Raw genomic sequence first — 17,977 nt, 5'->3', positions numbered from 1 at the left:
AGTCTGCACGGAATGCTGCCTCTAGGAGCTGTCGGTCTAGTTGGAGATGGAAGCCACCTGCAAAGAAAGGAGAGATGATGACATGCGTCCGTGCACACCCACGCAGACCAGGAGGTGGCCAGCGCGCAGCAAGACAGCGAGCGAGCCGAGAACCCGGGGACACAGGCGGTGCTGCTTGTGATTTCTGCCCCGACAACACGAGTCCAGAGCACGTCAGCTTCCCGCAACATCCCGTACAGCTGCGAACCTTCCTAGACAGCCGATCCTATTAGTCCTGAAAATGCTAATATTTATTAGGTTTTAGAAAGTGAGCGATTTCAGGCGTTCCTGAGTAGCTCAGTCAGTTAAGCATCCAATTCTCGATTACAGCTCAGGTCATGATCTTGGGGTCATGGGACTGAGTCCCGAGTCAGGCTCCGCACTGAGTGCTGAGCACCGAGTGTGGAGCCTGTAGGGATTCTCTCTCCTTCTCCCTCTGCTCCTCTGACCCACTTGGGCCCACTCACTCTCTCTCCAAAAAAAAAAAAAAAAAAAAGAAAGAAAGAAAGGAAGGAAGGAAGGAAGGAAGGAAGAAATTGAGCAATTTCAGATGAAGCAGAGAGAGGTATTGTGGGGAGAGATGCATTCTACCATTCCTCCCAACTCCCCCACCCCCACACACATTGCACATATAATTTTTTTAAGGATTGTTTTCAATTATCATAAATTTCTTATGAGTCTGGCGAATGTAAAACTGTTTTTGTCCTTTTTTTTTTGATGTTTTCCCCTAAATTCCTAAATTCAGAGTCAAAATGTACGACCTCCTTTGAGCTCCTCACCATAGTGGCAAGACGGGTTGGAGTTCTATGAAACTATGCGGGCAGGGTCTGGGCCAGTTTCAGATTAGGGCGGAGTCTCGAGGAACCAAATGAGGGAGGTCTTGGGAGGAGTCAGGGAGGTCTGGACCTTAAGGAGGTCTGAGAGTCAAAATCCTGAGGCCACAGACAGTATCAAGGCAAAGAGTAAGAGCGGAGGGTCTTTGAAAGGGAGAGGAGGCCAAGGCACAGTGGACGGACAGGCTGGGACACCAGAGAGGAGCCCATACTCTTTCTCGGGCAGCCTGGTTTAAGCCCTAAAAGGGTCAGGATGAATATCAGAAAAGGCGAACACCATCTACCTCTTTCTTTCTGATTTTATTTATTTATTTGAGAGAGAGAGAGAGAGCACAAGCAGAGGGGAGGGGTAGAGTGAGAGGGGTAGAGAGAGGGAGAACAGGCTCCCCGCTGAGCAGAGAGCCCGATGCAGGGCTCGATCCCAGGACCCTGAGATCGTGACCTGAGCCAAAGGCAGAGGCTTAACCCACTGAGCCACCCAGGCTGACCGCATCTACTTCCTTCTGAAAGGAGAACGTAGCAAAGGGTTTGGGGTGGGGACTCTTGGAGTCCTTGGAGGGCTGCTGTGTGGAGGAGAACCTGTTCTCTGCAGGGCGGGAGACGGCAGGTGGGAGACTGTCTCATGAGGGAAGGCATGGATAGGCAGCCTCAGGCTCTGTGCCTTTGTCTCCTGGGTTCCCTGGGCGCCCTAAGCCACTGCCTCTGCTGGTTGTGCCTGGACCTCGGTCTCCCTCAGTGACGGGAAGATTCTCCAGTGTAGGAACCACGCCTCAGTCGTCTCCGTGTCCTCTGACTCTCGGTGGACTCGCGAAAAGTCAATGCAAGTCACATCAGACTCCCTGCATCCGAGCTGGTCCCCTCCCGGTGCACACTGGCTTACCCACTACACAGCTTTCAGTTTAAACAGAAGCACCATAGAACTGAAGAAATACCAGATTTTTTTCTGATAGAGTAGCAGGGGTACTTTTGGAATGGTTTTCCGAGCAGTGTCTGTCCTGCAGGTGGGCCCGCGAAGGTTGCTTGTGTGATCTGACCCGGTGGCTGCCTCCCCCGGGGTGGAGATTTCTCCAGGCCTGAGCACAGCAGGGGCAGCTGTGGGTGCTCCTCTCGGGGCCCGAGTCCCGCAAGCACGTGGGTAATTTTGAACTGTTTCAGAATTGATGTCTGTATCTACAAATTACTTCCTTTTCTTGTAAATATTTTCATTATCAAAATGGTTACTTTATTGAATCACATGTGAATTGCAGCTACGACATGAAACAATAGATCAGAATAAAATAAAGAATCGGAAAAATAACAGCTGTGTAAGGTGACTTGGCTGGAAGTAATCAAATCAAGTCCAAAGTTTTAATCCTCCTATAATTCCATGATTCTGGCTGCTGATAAAAGGGAATTGTCTTTCCAAAAGGTGTAATAGCCGCTCAGGGATTTGCTTTCCTTTTAACAATTAAGAGACAGGAAAAGACGTAACTCGAGACTGTGATTTGGGTGACCGGTTTTTGCACTTACCTGCACCTAGTAAGTGTTCTCTTTTGACGGCTCGTTTGTTGTTTCACTCTTCGTTAAGAAAATAAAACCAAAACTTTGTAGCTCTTCTGTCAACATATTTAATAAAGACAAACTTCCACAAGAAAATAGTCTTTTGCTAAAGTGAAAACATAAAAGTACTGTGTTCTCTTATATGAGATCCAAGGCAAAAAGGAGTGAAAGCCATCCATCTTCTCCACAAAGACAGCCACTGTTAACATGTTAGTCGACTTTCAGCATTTTTAAATTCATATATTCACAAATAAATCTTCGGCGGAAATAGATTCAAGCTTTATTTTTCTATATTAGTTTTCAAAACTAAACCGTATACTAAAGACATCTTTCTACACCAACCTTTATAAGGGCTGCATAATATTCTATTTCATAATGTAGCATAACTGATTTAAAATATCCCATACCAATAAAAACCCTGTTATTTGGTTTTGTTTGCTTACCATAACTGACCTTTTATTTAAAAAAAACAACAACTACGTGTGGGACATCTGTTCTTGTCTTCTGCACATTTCTTGACTGGATGTTGGGTGTTGAGTTTGATAAGTTCTTTATAGATCTTGGACACTAGTCCTTTATCTGATAAGTCATTTGCAAATATCTTCTCCCATCCTGTAGGTTGTCTTTTGTCTTTTCTTGACTGAACCGAAGGCAGATGTTTAACTGACGAAGCCACCCAGGTGCCCTCAAGGTTGATTTTTTAAATCTTCAAATAATTCTATGATCCTGACTTCTAATAGGAGGGAATTCCCTTACCCACAGTTTTAATCGCCTCCCTGAGGATTTGCTTAAGAGGCGGTGGGGGTGGGCCAGGGTGGCTCATTTGGTTAAGCATCTGATTCTTGATTTCAGCTCAGGTCCAGATCTTAGGGTCCTGGAATTGAGCCCTGTGTTGGGCTCCCTGCTCAGTGGAGAGTCTGTCTCCCTCTGCCCCTCCCCCACCCATGCACACTCTCTCCTTCCCCCTATCTTTCTCTCTTAAATAAATAAATCTCTAAAAAAAGGAGGTGATGGGGATCCTGTATGGCCATGAATGGAACTTTGGGGTCCCAGAGAGCTGTGCTGCCAGGAAGTTTAGTTCTACGTGCCTTATCCAAGGGACAGTGGCTCTTTCTGAATGAAGTGGTCAGCTGGTGACCTCTAAACACCTTTTAGTCTCAACCCATTTCCTCCAGTTTAAGTTGTTCAGAACTTCAAGGTTTTTGTAATCTGCTTTAAAAAAAGAAAAAATGGGCCACATCACCTTGGGCAAATGGCTCGACTTCTCTGAGTTCAGTTTTCCTTATGTGAACTATGGAAATAATAAAGAGGTTCCATAATCCTCCATGACCAATTGAGATTTATTCCAAGAATGCAAAATTGGTTTAACATTGGAAAATCAGTTACATAGTTCTCCATATTAACAGATTAAAATATCATCCTCATACACAAAAAATTGAATGAAATTCAGCATTCGTTCATTTAAAAAATTAGAATGACGGGGAACTTCCAGGTGATAAGTGGTGTTTGCAGAGTAAACCTATAGCACGGGTTATCCTTGGTGGTGAGACACTGTAAGCATTCCCTTTAAGGTCATGGGTAAGATCACATCCTGCTCTTTCCACTTTTATTCAATATGGTACCAGATGTCTTAGACAAGACAGTGAAGAATAAAAGAAAAAAAAAGATACAAGTGTTGGAGACTAAGAAATCAAATGTTCTTTATTCATAAATGATACTATTATCTGAGCAGAAAACCTCAAAGCATCTGCAGATAAACTGTTAGAGTTAATGGGGAAAAAGGCCTTCAAAATGTGGCTCGGTAAAGACATAACAGACAAAGTTAAGTTGCCATTCCGAGCATCCACACAAGGAACTAGAAAACGTGATGTTTTTATTAATAGGCTTTTACGGGATTATCAGAATCTCCGATCCTTAGGGATGAATTTAACGAAGTATGTGCAATGTCTGTTCAGTAAAAAGTATAAAACTTTATTGAAATGTTAGGGAAAACCTAAATCAAATGATATGTTTATGAACCACAGAAATATAATGCTCCTAAAACTGACCTACAGATTTAATACAAGTCTAACAAGAACGCCGTAAGGCTTTGTTCCTATTACAGGGTTCCTTCCTAACTGAATAAACATTTACTGAGCACCTAGGTCTTCCCAGGCACTGCACTGTAGTTACCGTGTAATATCTTGATTATAGGCTGTCGGTGATACTTTACAGTCGCTCAATTAAGGTGTCAGCAAGCTAGTTGCCTCGTCCTGGACCGCAGAGCTGGTAAATGTTGGAGCCTCGTCGACACTCCAGGCCACGAAGCCTCGCTTCAAAGCCTGTGGTCTTTCCGTGTTACCCTGCAGGTGTCTGAGACCTCGTTCGGCTAAAAGACGAGCCACTGTACCTTCCTCTGTGTACTTCTGCGGAGGCACAAATGCTTCGGAAACACCCACAGAGCGTCTCTGACCCGGGTACAAGGCTGCACAGGTCAGAAGCAGCAGGAGCAGCAGCAGAGTGTGGCCTGAGGGTTTGCCCCCGACACGGCGCCATGGGGCTCTGCTTAGGGCAAGCCGCAGCCACTGTGATGGGAGGGGATGCTTCTCTTCTAGAAGGTATCCTCCCTGGGCTATTTCAGTTTCCAAAAGCCCCATAATTGGAGATTCAGGCTGCAGGAATTCTCGGAGGACCACGAGTAAGTGGCAATGTCAGCTACCTCCTTGTCTTCCGAGCCTTACTGTAAGTCGATGTTTTTTCAGTAACTGCCGCAATGACACAGTCTCCCTCCTGTCCCGTAAGCGAGTAAGACTTTGCCATCGTCTGGCTTTCTCCTCTAACTGCCTAGCCTTGACACACAGGTGCACCGTGGAGGGAACATCTGTGCACGACCACACCTCAGAAACGGGGTTTGGGACGTGTACACCCCATCCTAGCTAAGGAAATCCTGGTGGCCCTCTTGGTGTGAATTTAGGGTTACCACTCCATATGGCCTCCGACTGCGGCCTTGTCCTAAGAAGCGTCAGTAACTGTCAGCTGATTACTTACTGTATTTGTGAATGTATTGTAGACGTATTTGTGAATGACAGACGGCAATGAAGATCAACAAGTCAGACTCAGAACTAAATAGTGTGGAAAAGAAACGCTTCGTAATAGAGAGGAACCAACACACAGTGAGAAAAGACAGTCTCTTCAGTAAGTAACCGTGGGAAGTCTGGACACTTATATACAAAAGCATTGCACTGGCCCGTTTCCTTGCATCAGTTAAAAGAAAGAAACTCCAGGGGCATCTGGGTGGTTCAGCCATTAAGTGACTGCTTTCGGCTCAGGTCATGGTCCCAGAGTTCTGGGATCGAGTCCCACATCAGGCTCCTGCTCTGTGGGAAGCCTGCTTCTCCCTCTCCCAGTCCCCCTGTTTGTGTTCCCTCTCTCGCTGTGTGTCTCTCTGTCAAATAAATAAATAAAATCTTTAAAAGAAAATAAAAATAAACTCCAAATGTCTCCTAAGGCAAGGACAACAAAAGTAAAAATAAACACTCTGAGATTACACAAAAATGAGAAGACAGCAAAGGAAACCATCAACAGCCAGCCCACTGAACGGGAGAAGATATTTGCAAATGACATAACTGATAAGGGGCTTAGATCCAAAATATATAAAGAACTCTAACACCTTAATATCAAAAAACCAAACAATTCAATTTAAAAATGGGCAGAGAATCTAAACAGACATTTCTTCAAAGAAGACATGCCGATGACCAATAGACACACAAAACAGATGCTCGACTTTACTAATTATCAGGAAGATGCAAATCAAAACCACATGAGCGATCACCGCACACTGTCAGAATGACAATTACCAAAAAGAAAGAAATAACAAGTGTCAGTGAGGAGGTGGAAAATAGGGAACCCAGTGCACCGTTGGTAGGAATGCAAACCGGGTGCAGCCACAGTGGAAACAGTAAGGGGGTTCCTCAAAAATTGAAAACGAGGACGCCTGGGTGGCTCAGTGGTTAAAGCCTTTGCCTTCGGCTCGGGTCATGATCTCAGGATCCTGGGATCGAGTCCCGCATCGGGCTCTCTGCTCCGCAGGGAGCCTGCTTCCCCCCCTCTCTCTCTGCCTGCCTCTCTGCCTACTTGTGATCCCTGTCTGTCAAATAAATAAATAAATAAATCTTAAAAAAAAAAGAGAACGAAACTACCTTACGATGCAGCAATTCCACTTCTAGGTGTTTACCCAAAGGAAATGAAAACACTAATTCAAAAAGATGCAGGCGTTCCATTTCCACTGCAGCGCTGTTTACACAACCAAGATCGGGAGGTGACCTACGTGTCCTGTATACATGCATAACGCAGCCGTCAGACAGAACGATCTTGCCAACGGCAACAATGTAGACGGACCCAGAGGTGGTTGTGCCAAGTGAGGAAAATCAGAGACCGGTAGCATACGTGGAATCTGAAAAATAAAACAAATGAATAAAATAATAAAATAAATAATAAAAATAATAAAATAAAACAACAGCCAAAAAAAAAAAAAGAAAGAAAGAAAGAAAAAGATTCATAAATACAGAGAATGATCTGACAGTGGCTGTCAGAAGGGAGAGGTAGAGGGATGGGCAAAACAGGAAACGAGGATTAAAAAGGTGTAAACGTCTAGTTCTAAAATAAGTAAGATGTGGGGATACCATGTACAGCACAGGAAATATAGTTAATAAAGTAACGGCTCTGTATGGTGACAGACGGTGGTTAGATTTATGGTGGTGATTACTTTATAATGTACATAAATGTTGTATCACTATGTTGTACACCCGAAACTAAAACCCTATTGTATGTCAAGTACACTGCAGTAAGAAATTACATAATATGGTTGAAAAGTTACAAAATATTGGTTAAAAAGGAGAAACCAAGTTGTGAGCTAAACAAAGCCTTCCTCCGGAAGGTTTTACTTCGTGAATCTGAAGAATCAGAGGACTATTTTACACAACTTGTTATTTGCTCTGCTCAGTGAAATAAAAGAGGAAATGCCATCAGGGACAGATAGGAGAAAAAAAATACCAAGTTCACAATGTGTGATAGAGCAAAGAAAACAATGACAAAATGGTAGTTGTTTCCATGGAAAAGTCAATGCACAGCACAAAGGGGTCTGTACGACTGAGAAGTGGGCTCGTGAGTCAGATTTGACTGTAGCTAAATCACAGTTCCGTCACTTCTCAGCTACATGGCCTTGAAAAAAACTACTAGAGTTTTATGCTTCATTCCTAAAGTGAGGTCAATAGGATTAAACAAGATAATACAGTTATCAATCTGGCATCCAGCAGATGCTCTGTAAAATAATGCTGTTATTATTATGCTCTATAAAATAATATAATAATTCCCATTATTATGTTAACCAATAAACTTGGTATTTCCTCTGTGGATTTAGGCACTCAGGATCTTCTATCAATAAGCCAGCATCCCTAGGAGAGATAGACAGGCACAATACAATCACTATTGTTGAGCAAATGGTTTGGTTTGTTTTTATTTTTTAAATTTTATTTTATTTAAATTCAATTAATTAACATATAATGTTTTACTTTCAGGGGAGTTCAGTGATTCATCCTTTGTGCCCTCCTTAACGCCCATCATCCACTTACCCCATCTCCCTACTCCCCTCCCCTCCCGCAACCATCAGTTTGTTTCCTATGGTTAACAGTTTCTTATGGTTTGTCTCCCTCTCTGATTTTGTCTTATTTTATTTTTCCCTCTCTTCCTCTATGCTCCTCTGCTTTGTTTCTTAAATACCACATATAAGGGAAATCATATGATAATTGCCTTTCTCTGATTGACTTATTTCGCTCAGCATAATACCCTCTTGTTCTATCCACGTCCTTGCAAAAGGCAAGATTTCATTCTTTCTGGTGGCTGAGTAATATTCTATTACATACACATACGACATCTTCCTTATCCATTCATCTGTTGATGGACATCTGGGTTCTTTCCATAGTTTGGCTATTGTGGACATTGCTGCTATAAACATTCAGGTGCACGTGCCCCTTTGGATCACTACATTTGTATCTGTAGGGTAAATACCCAGTAGTGCTGGGTCTTAGGGTAGTTCTATTTTCAACTTTTTGAGGAACCTCCATGCTGTTTTCCAGAGTGGTTGCACCAGCTTGCATTCCCACGACAGTGTAGGAGGGCTCCCCTTTCTCCGCATCCTCGCCAGCATCTGTTGTTTCCTGACTGGTTAATTTTAGCCATTCTGACTGGTGTGAGGTGATATCTCACTGTGGTTTTGATTTGTATTTCCCTGATGCCGAGTGGTGTGGAGCACTTTTCACGTGTCTGTTGGCCATCTGGATGAGCGAATGGTTTGTACAAGGCAAGCTGATTAAACAATTACCTAAGAAAAAGAAGGAGATGACCAGTATTTTGAAGAGTGAAGAAATCTGGATTTCCCCAGTATGACCGTGACAAAACAGGTAAAGGGAGGCACAGAGGGAAGCGGCAGATATTTGGGTCCTCCCATTCCCAGGCAGATGACTGACCCGACTGTTCCAGAAGAATGCCACGAGCAGACCCTAGTCTTTAGCATGAGTTGTAAGTTGCTCTCCGGTGCCTGCAGAAGGTTCATATCCTCACTAAGTTTCCCTGTATTACTGGGTTTGTCAACTCATAGTCTTCTGCTTAAGAGATACTTAACATGGATGGAACTAGAGGGTATTATGCTAAAAGAAATAAGTTAACCAGAAAAGGGCAATTTGTGTATGATTTCACTCATATGGGAATTTAAGAAACAAAGGATCACAGGAAAGGAATGGGAAATAAAACAGGATAAAGTCAGAGAGGGAGACAAACTGTAAGAGATTCTTAATCCTAGGAAACAAACTGAGGGTTGCTGGAAGGGTGTGGGGTGGGGGACGGGGTAACTGGGTGATGGACGTTGAGGAGGGCACGTGATGTAGTGAGCATTGGGTGTTATATAAGACTGATGAATCCGTAAATTCTACCTCTGAAATTAATAATGCACTATATGTTAATTAATTGAATTTAAATTAAAAAATAAATAATTAAATAAATCCTTAAAATAAACCAGTAAATAAGTCAGTCAGTCTCAGGGGTGAGAAGTGCAGCATAGGGAACACAGTCCCTGTAATACACTCATTTAGTGAGACTTTTGTAAGGTATGTAATTCTTGAGTCACTGCTGTACACCTGAAACTAACTTAATATTGTACATCTGCTATGTTCCTATTAAAATTTTAAAAATTATAAAAAAAAAGAGATCCTCTCCCAGGATCTCTGGTCTAAAGACTCAACGACCTACTAGGGGTCCTGGCATGGTCTAGGAAATGGGCCTTACTCCCGCCATCTCTAAGACCCCGACTGGGGGAATGAGCAATGGGGAAGCAACTGCAAATGCCCAGTCTCAGTCGCTCCGGGTGGTGTGCACCTACTGATGAAAAAGAGGGCCATAAGCACAGGCTCCTTAGGGAGCCATATAAAGTGGGCAGGTGGTGATAAGCAGGATGGGGCAGCGGCAGAGACTGACTTAAGCTGGGTCCCAGTGGGCCAGGTCCCAGCTTTGGTTTGGACACTGCCACATGGGCAGCAAGGCGACAGCGACTCTTCCTGTCTGCAGTTCCTGGAGATCTACCCAGGAAGCCGGCCGCACGGCCCTGGCCGACGTGGACCATAAATAGTGGTGCCTTTCCCAGGCAGCATGGTACTTCCCTTGCGATACCTTCCATTGTGGGAAACTCTAAACAAACCAGACTTTACGGGAACCCAACATCTTCCTTTCTACAGTGAAAAGTTTCCTCGCTGATCTCCTTTAGGAAACTCCGTGCGGGGAGGGGGTTTAGGAAGTTGGAAAAAGAAAGGGTTAACATCAGTACATAAACACGTTTATGTGTCTGAGAAAGGAGAATTGTGCAGGTGGAACAGGTCGCTATTAGGCAAGGATGGTACACGGTCCCCAGACAACAACATGTGAGTCTCACAATGAGTGGAAGAAGCCGGACTGGAAACCAAGAAAAGGAGACATAACGAAACTGAAAGATTCTGTGAAATTCAAAACAGGTGGGACCAATCTGTGCTGTTAGAAACCAGGAAAGGGCTTATCCTTGGTGGGTGGGGGGCCGTTGACTACTGGGCGGGGTAAGGAGGGAAGTTTCAGGGGTGTGGTGATGGTCTGCATCTTGATCTGGGTGCTGATTACACGGGTGTGCTCAGTTTGGGAAAACTCATTAGGCTGTGCATTCTTGATGTGGACCCTTTTCATGTGTATTTTGTATTTCAAAAATTTCAAACAGTCACGGGCAATAATGACTGGTAAGTCAGCCTCAGCACTCTCGCTTGCTCACGGTTCCACCTTTCCAGAAAAGAAGCCGTCAAGCATTTTAAGAATGGGCAAATTTGGGAGGGGAATGGGAACAAAAGATTCAGAATTTGGGTGTAATTAGGACATTTATCAGGTCATAGTTTTCTGACATTTATAGATTTATTCCCCACAAATTACAACAGCATGGTTTCTTCCTTGATTCCCACCCTCCAGGAGTCCAAGGATGCTGTCCTTTTCTTCTAAGAAGACAACCTCCAGCTCCAACAGCAGATACGTGCATTGAAGCACTCTTGGTTAAAAGGGAAAAAGGGAAATTTGGTTCTACTTCCTATCGGATGGAGTAGAAATTATTTAAAATGCTGCCAGGGAAAGAATCTGAAAATAAATGTATACCATAGGATGGAAGTTTCAGACTTCTCCTTCTTTGTTCTTAAATTCTGATCCCTGAGTCCAGGAGACTATCCCACCTGCTGCGACGTCTTCATTTCTCTGCCACAGAAGAGCAGACTGGGGTCGGGCGCGATTCCCTGAAGAAGCTCACGTTGGCACTGAGAGCCAAGTGCAGAAGAAAGTCGTCTTAATTGGAATATGTTTCTAAAAATCACTTGAGATTCTACCACCCAGAGATGACTGTAAAGACTGTGTCATGTGAATGGTGCATACACGCCTGGGTACATGTGTGCGTAGAACATGCGCCATCCAGCCTTCCTTCTCTCTTTTTTTTTTTAATATTTTATTTATCTGACAGAGAGAAATCACAACTAGGCAGAGAAGCAGGCAGAGAGAGAGGAGGAAGCAAGCTCCCTGCGGAGCAGAGAGCCCGATGCGGGGCTCGACCCCAGGATCCTGGGATCATGACCTGAGCCGAAGGCAGAGGCTTTAACTCACTGAGCCACCCAGGCGCCCCTTCCTTCTCTCTTAATACCTGCTGGGTATTGTTAACACGTTTACTCAAAAGAAGATGGGGGACGGTTAAAACACTTTGTGGTGTAAATCTGACCATGGGTGTTAAAATAAAATGTTACATTTTCTGGAGAAATTAGCATTTGTGGAACAAAGAGGCAGGCCCCTTACAGATGTGCCCTTTAATCCCACAGGGTAGCTGAATCTTTTAACAATCCTGCAGCCCGGACATAGCCTCCATGATACATACAGGTGTGGACATAGAGCCTCAGAGAGGTGAACCGATGGGGCAGTCGTTTAAGTAGAAAGTGGGAGAGTCAGGATTCCCACCAGCTCTGAATGACTGGGAAGCCTTTGCTCTTCCGTAGTCCCGCATGCCTCCCAGGATGAGGAGATCCTTCCTGGTGTCTAAGTCAGGCAAATACTGATTTAAACATTTGAGATTGACTGTTCAGTGATCAAAAATTTCAGTATAATATCATATCTTCTGAAGCCAACAGACTCTTCAACATTTAGCTGAGAAGCTTGGTGGATGTAGGTCTCAATTTTCACATATTTTTTCAGAGATAAGTCATGGAAAGGTTCAGTGTGAAATATTTTCTCTTTGGACAGTAGCTTTTTTTCCTCCCTATCAGCCTCACTGAAAGATACTTTTTAAAATCCAAATCTAGTTTTTCTAGTACGTAGGATATTTTTCCAAAATGTGTTATCATCTTCATAACAGAATTAATATATTATTCTTGTCGGCAAAGATTAGATATTACAAAGATCATAAATAATAATAATTTTTAAAAAAGTTTCTTGAAATCCTGCCACCTGGAGATCGCTGTGGGTAAGAATCTGATACAGAATTTCTACATACGTCCACATACACAGTCACGCATGTATACAATATTCCTAGATTTCCTTCTCCGTGTAAATGTATACATAGATTTTTAATAAAAACTGAGAGATCAGTGACCTTTTGAATAAAAATGAATTAATACAATGTTCTTTGTTTTAACACGACGCCTGTACCCACAGTTCATATGTATCACGGCAGCCATGAAATGGTGACTTACTGGTCCCTGTTAGCATTGCCTGGAGTGGAGTGCACGAACCCTGGGGCTTAACCCCAGATCTGTCCCTGACCAGATGTGTCATCTTGAGCAAGTCACTCTTCTTCCTCAGCTTCTTCGTCTGCACACAGAGACAAAAGTAATATTTACCTCATGCGGTTGGTGTGAAGGTTCAATGAATGTAGGAAAAACACACAACGTACGTCACATGTCAAGCCCAAACGTATTCGCTGTCGCCTTGCTTGCCTGACCCGTCAGTCTTGTCCACATGATCTCCTCAGCCTAGAACGTACTGTGTGTCCAGTAGGGACTGTTCGTATTAGTGGGATTCAATAACCGTCTGTTGCATGAGGGGATACCCATTCACTGCTGAGGCATTGAGACTGACAAAGAACAGTGGGAAACACCCAAATCTTTGAGTCTGGCAAACAGATTTCAGATTTTAATTTATTTGAGAGAGAGAGAGAGACAATGTGTCCACAAGCGAGGGGAGGAGCAGAGGGAGAAGGAGACAGAGAGAGAGACTCCCCAGTAGACTCCCCGCTGAATGCAGAGACCGAGGAGGGTCTCGATCTCACGACCCTGAGACCATGACCTGAGCCCAAATCAAGAGTAGGTCCCACTGAGCCACCCAGGTGTCCCCAGGCAAACAGATTTCAAACTTTAGTCCTTCATCCTTAACTGCTGACATTTTGGGGGTAGGGGAGGCCCACTGACTGAACTTCTCTCAGTCTCTGATTTCCCATTTATAAAACAGATAATTAAGGGGCGCCTGGGTGGCTCAGTCAGTTAAGCGTCTGCCTTTGGCTCAGGTCATGATCCCAGGGTCCTAGGATGGAGCCCTACATGGGGGTGGGGAGGGTGGTCTCTGCTCGGCGGGGATCCTGCTTCTCCCTCTGCCCACTGCTCTGCCTGCTTGTGCTCTCTCTCTGTGTTAAATAAATAAAATCTTTAAAAAAAAAGAGAGAATTCCTTATCACATTTTTTTGTGCAGATGTGAGACAATTGTGAGAGTTGATCGGTACGTGGAAGCTCCTCCTCTACAAGTATCGTACGGTAGTACCCGGAGCGAGTGCTTTGCTTGGGCCCAAGGGCACCGTCCATGAGACAACACGTGTGGGGCCCCAGAGCAGTGCCGTGTGGGCCGAGGCCATGCCCAGCAGACCCTGCAGATCGCAGTCATCACCAACGAGCCGTTATCGGAGTGTCTCGGAGCCGGACATACTTGGGGTCTGTAAGAACGATTTCGGGTTAGCACTGGCCACAGAGACCTTCCTTCCACACGTGACGTTCTCCTTTTCAAGCCTGTGTCCAGGGAGGACACAGACCCAGTCGTGGACTTGGGACCCGGTGTCAAGCTCAAGCCTTCTACGCTTCAGGCCCACCGTTGTCCAAGGCCTGGGAAACACAGTGGCGGAGGGACAAGGATAAGGGAAACTGAATAAAGCTCGTGTCGGTCGCCGGTGACACGAGCTCCTCCATCAGTCGTTGGCGTCCGTCTGGCCCACACCGACCCCATCCCGCACCCACGTGCTGCGCCCCCAGACAGGACGGAGGCCCAGACACACACGGGCCCCTCTGCTAGCAGATGAGCGGGGCATGAGCGGGGTACTTGGCAATAACAAGCTTCTTCCGAGGAAGAGTGAGTTTCTTGGCTCGTTCCTTGTCAGCATCACAAAGCTGAAGCCTCATTCGTGTCCACTTAGCCCGCCAGGCCCGGTTCCCCGAACGTGTTGTTTGTTGGTCCTGCCACCGTGGCCACCAGGCTGTGAATCAGGCTCCCACCCCGAGGCTTCCCCAGGACTCTCTTCTGGGCATCGTCCTGAAGTGTTTGGTGAGCCGTCACTGAAGGGCCAACCGGGGGGCGGCGAGGGCTTGGCCAGGGAGGCCTTGGCCAAGTCTGGGCATTACTTTTCAGCAGAGGAAGGGGAAGTGGTGACCTATGACCGCAGGCGCTTTTCCAGAAGGCTCGCCCAGTCTTTCCTGCTCGGAGGAAGTGGCCCATCTGGGGGAAGGGCAAGGCCACACCGGGAGAAGCAGACCCTTCCCCGGGTACCGCTCGGGACCACCGCCAGTTCTGCTGAGAGTTCTGAAGGCATTCCAGCGTGGGCAAAAATCAGCGATCTTGGGTTAACTGTCACTAGAGCATCTGGAAAGCTGGCCAGTCCCCCAGCCCCCAAAGAGAAAGGACACTGAGACTGCAGCAACAGGAATGTAAGCCCGATGTCCAGAACTCCCGGAACCCCTGTTGCATCTGGTTGCATCTGGTTTGTTTGTTGTTGTTGTTGTTTTCGCCGAGGGAGGACCTGTTCAGGGCCCTTCTGGAGGAGAAAGCGGACCGATCTTCAGGTTTGGGTCCACACGGACACTTGCTCTGCTATCCCGGGACAGAGGCGCCGGCCTGAGCGAGCGGGTTTCGCGTTAGGATGTTTCCTGCGGGTCACCGGGCGCACAGTCGTGGGGAGCAGAAGCGGTGCTGGTGGGTCGCGTCGGGCTCTCCAAGGCCCGGACACCCGGACGAGGACACAGATACTCGCTCACCTTCTGGCTCAAGAGCCGCGTTCGGACGGACACCCACGAAGGCTACCAGGAACAAACCGGAGTGGGGGTCTCTAGGACGGGGTGAAAGCAGGACACCCCAGGGAAGGAAGGAGGGGGAGCGAGCGCCGCCCTGACAGCCGGGCCGGCCGCGGGAATCGAGGCAGGGTCGGGCCGGGCAGGACCCCACCCCCAGCGTGACCCTGTGCTGTGTCCTAACTGTCGCCGGTCGCTGGCGTGGGAGAAGCCCCAGCGGGGTGTCGCCTCAGCATGAAAGGGGTGGTGGCTCCCGGAGCGGCCGCCGCCGGCCCGTCAGTCCCCTCCGCCCCTGGATGCGAGATCCTAGCGGTGTCCGCGGCTCCCGGGCTGCCCGGCGACCCGGAAGGACTCCTGAGCGCAGCGACGCCGCTTCCACCCGTCGCCCGAGGATGATGTTTGCTGCAGGGCTTGCGGCGCAGCCCGTGTGCGTGTGCGTGTGCGTGTGCGTGCGTGTGCGTGCGTCCGTGCGCGTGCGTGTGTGCGCGTGCGTGCGTGCGTGTGTTTAAGGCAATTCTCTTCTCTGGCTTACCCAAAGTTTTCCTTTTTAAATATCATAAACTTTTTTTTTGCGATTTTGAGGTGATGACACGGTTTTCTCGTGGAATCTCTTAGTCTGGGGATTTACAGTTAAAGATTTTCTAATGTAAATTCTACCCTTACATTCCGGAAATAAACCTCACCTGAGCGCAGATGATACTGTTTTCTGCTTATGTGGCTTGTGAACGCCAGGTTTAAAGTTGGTTCACATATACTCATGAGTGACGTTGGACTCTGCTTTTTCTTGCAAAGTCTTCATCTGGTTTTTGGATTAAGGGTGTTTTGGCCTCACAGGGTAGTTGGGGACTAGTTCACTAATTTGTATCTCTAGAAATTGTTGAACGTATGTGGTAAAATCTGGGGTTTCTTGTTTTCTTGCTTGAAAATGGGTAGAACTCACTTGTAGAACTATCTTAGCCTGATATTTTCTTTTCTTTTTCTTTTTTAAAAGATTTCATTTATTTGTTTTCGAGAGAGGAGGAGGGACAGAGGGAGAACGAGAAGCAGACTCCCCGCTGAGCAGAGAGCCTGACCAATGCCCTGGGGTCACCACCTGAGCCAAAGTCAGAATCTTAACCGATTGAGCCACCCAGGGACCCCGAGCCTAATGTTTTCTTTGTGATAAGAGTTTTAACTGCAAACTCAAATTTTTAAATGATTATAAGAGACAATTCAGTCTTTCTATTTTGGAGATGGGGAATAAAATTCTCAAGTAAATTATTTTTTAGCATATGTGTTTAAATTGATTATTACCGTATATATTTTTTAAAGCTGTTCTTACCATTTTCTTAATTTAAAAAAATCATCCATATCTTTAGATACATATTTTTATACTCCGGATTTTGTATATTTGTACCATTTTTATTAGATTGTCTACTTATTGATACTTTTTGATCCTATTGTCCTTTGTTTTCTATATTAATTTCTGCTCTTAAATATGTTATTTCCATCTCTTTACTTTCTTACAGCTTATTCTATTACTTCTTCTCTAAATCCTTAAGTTGAATGTTTTAAGTTTTAGCTTCTTTGCTTGTCTCAAATAAGCATTGCTATGATAAATTTTCCTTTACATTTCTTTTGCTGCACCCCACCGTTGCTGGTATGCACTATTTTTAATATTTCTCAACTGTAAAATTTCAAAGTTTTGTTTGTGATTTTTTGACTTATGAGTTACTTAACTATATTTAAATTATTAAGCATCCTGAAATTTTTAAAAATTTATTTTTATTATTAACTTGTAAGAAACAGAAGTTTTGATATGTATGATTCTAGTTCCTAGAAACTGATTGACACTTGCTTTGTAGTCCAATATATGATTTATGTCTGTATGTGTTCCGTATGTAGTAGAATTGCCTAATTATTAAGTGAAATGTTCTGTATACATCCATAAAATCAAGTGTAGGTGTTTGGGGATTGCCGGTGAATACACAGTGTGATGAAGGTGAAAAGAGTGATTATCTGTAAAGCTGGGCTCTTTACAAAAATTTCACAGCACCTGGTGGCTCAGTGGGTTAAGCATCTGACTTCAGCTCAGGTCATGATCCTAGGATCCTGGGATCGAACCCCAGGTCTGTCTCTGTGCTCAGCAAGGAGTTGCTTCTCCCTCTCCCTCTCCCTCTGAGCTCCCCCCACACATGCTCCTGCTCCAGCATGTGTTGTCTCTCTCTCAAATAAATGAAATCTCAAAAAAAAAAAAAAGATAAAAAGAAAGAAATTACAGGGTAGGGATAAGCAGTGATTTTTAATCTCTGGGACTTAACTACCCTTCAGGCAAGAAATCTTTTATTTTATTTTGTTTTTTTTTTTTTGCATCATCCATCCATACATCTGTGTTTTCTGAATTAGTGGGTAGTAAAAATAACTACTATCTTGCAATTGTGTATCTTCAATGAGTGTTCTTCATAATAGAAAAATTTGGAAACTAGTCCTGTGGTTTTATGCTTTCTAGAGAGATGCTGATTTCTCTAGGAAGTTCACACAATGTTCCAGAAGTAATTAGCACATCATGCAAGTTATATGCCCCATCAAACATGCCTTCTGCCTATTAGGTCTAAATCCACGTGAAACTGACCACATAAGCGGTGAGACCCCGCCGTCAGGTATTTTCAGAAACTTCTCAGCGCTTTGAGACAAGGTTGGCCAGCCTGCATCAGGGTCTCTATCCAAATTGCATTCTGAATCTAAACTCAGATT

The sequence above is a fragment of the Meles meles genome, chromosome 17, assembly GCF_922984935.1.
Source record: "Meles meles chromosome 17, mMelMel3.1 paternal haplotype, whole genome shotgun sequence".
Taxonomy (NCBI): Eukaryota; Metazoa; Chordata; class Mammalia; order Carnivora; family Mustelidae; genus Meles; species Meles meles.
This window is presented reverse-complemented; position numbering follows the sequence as displayed.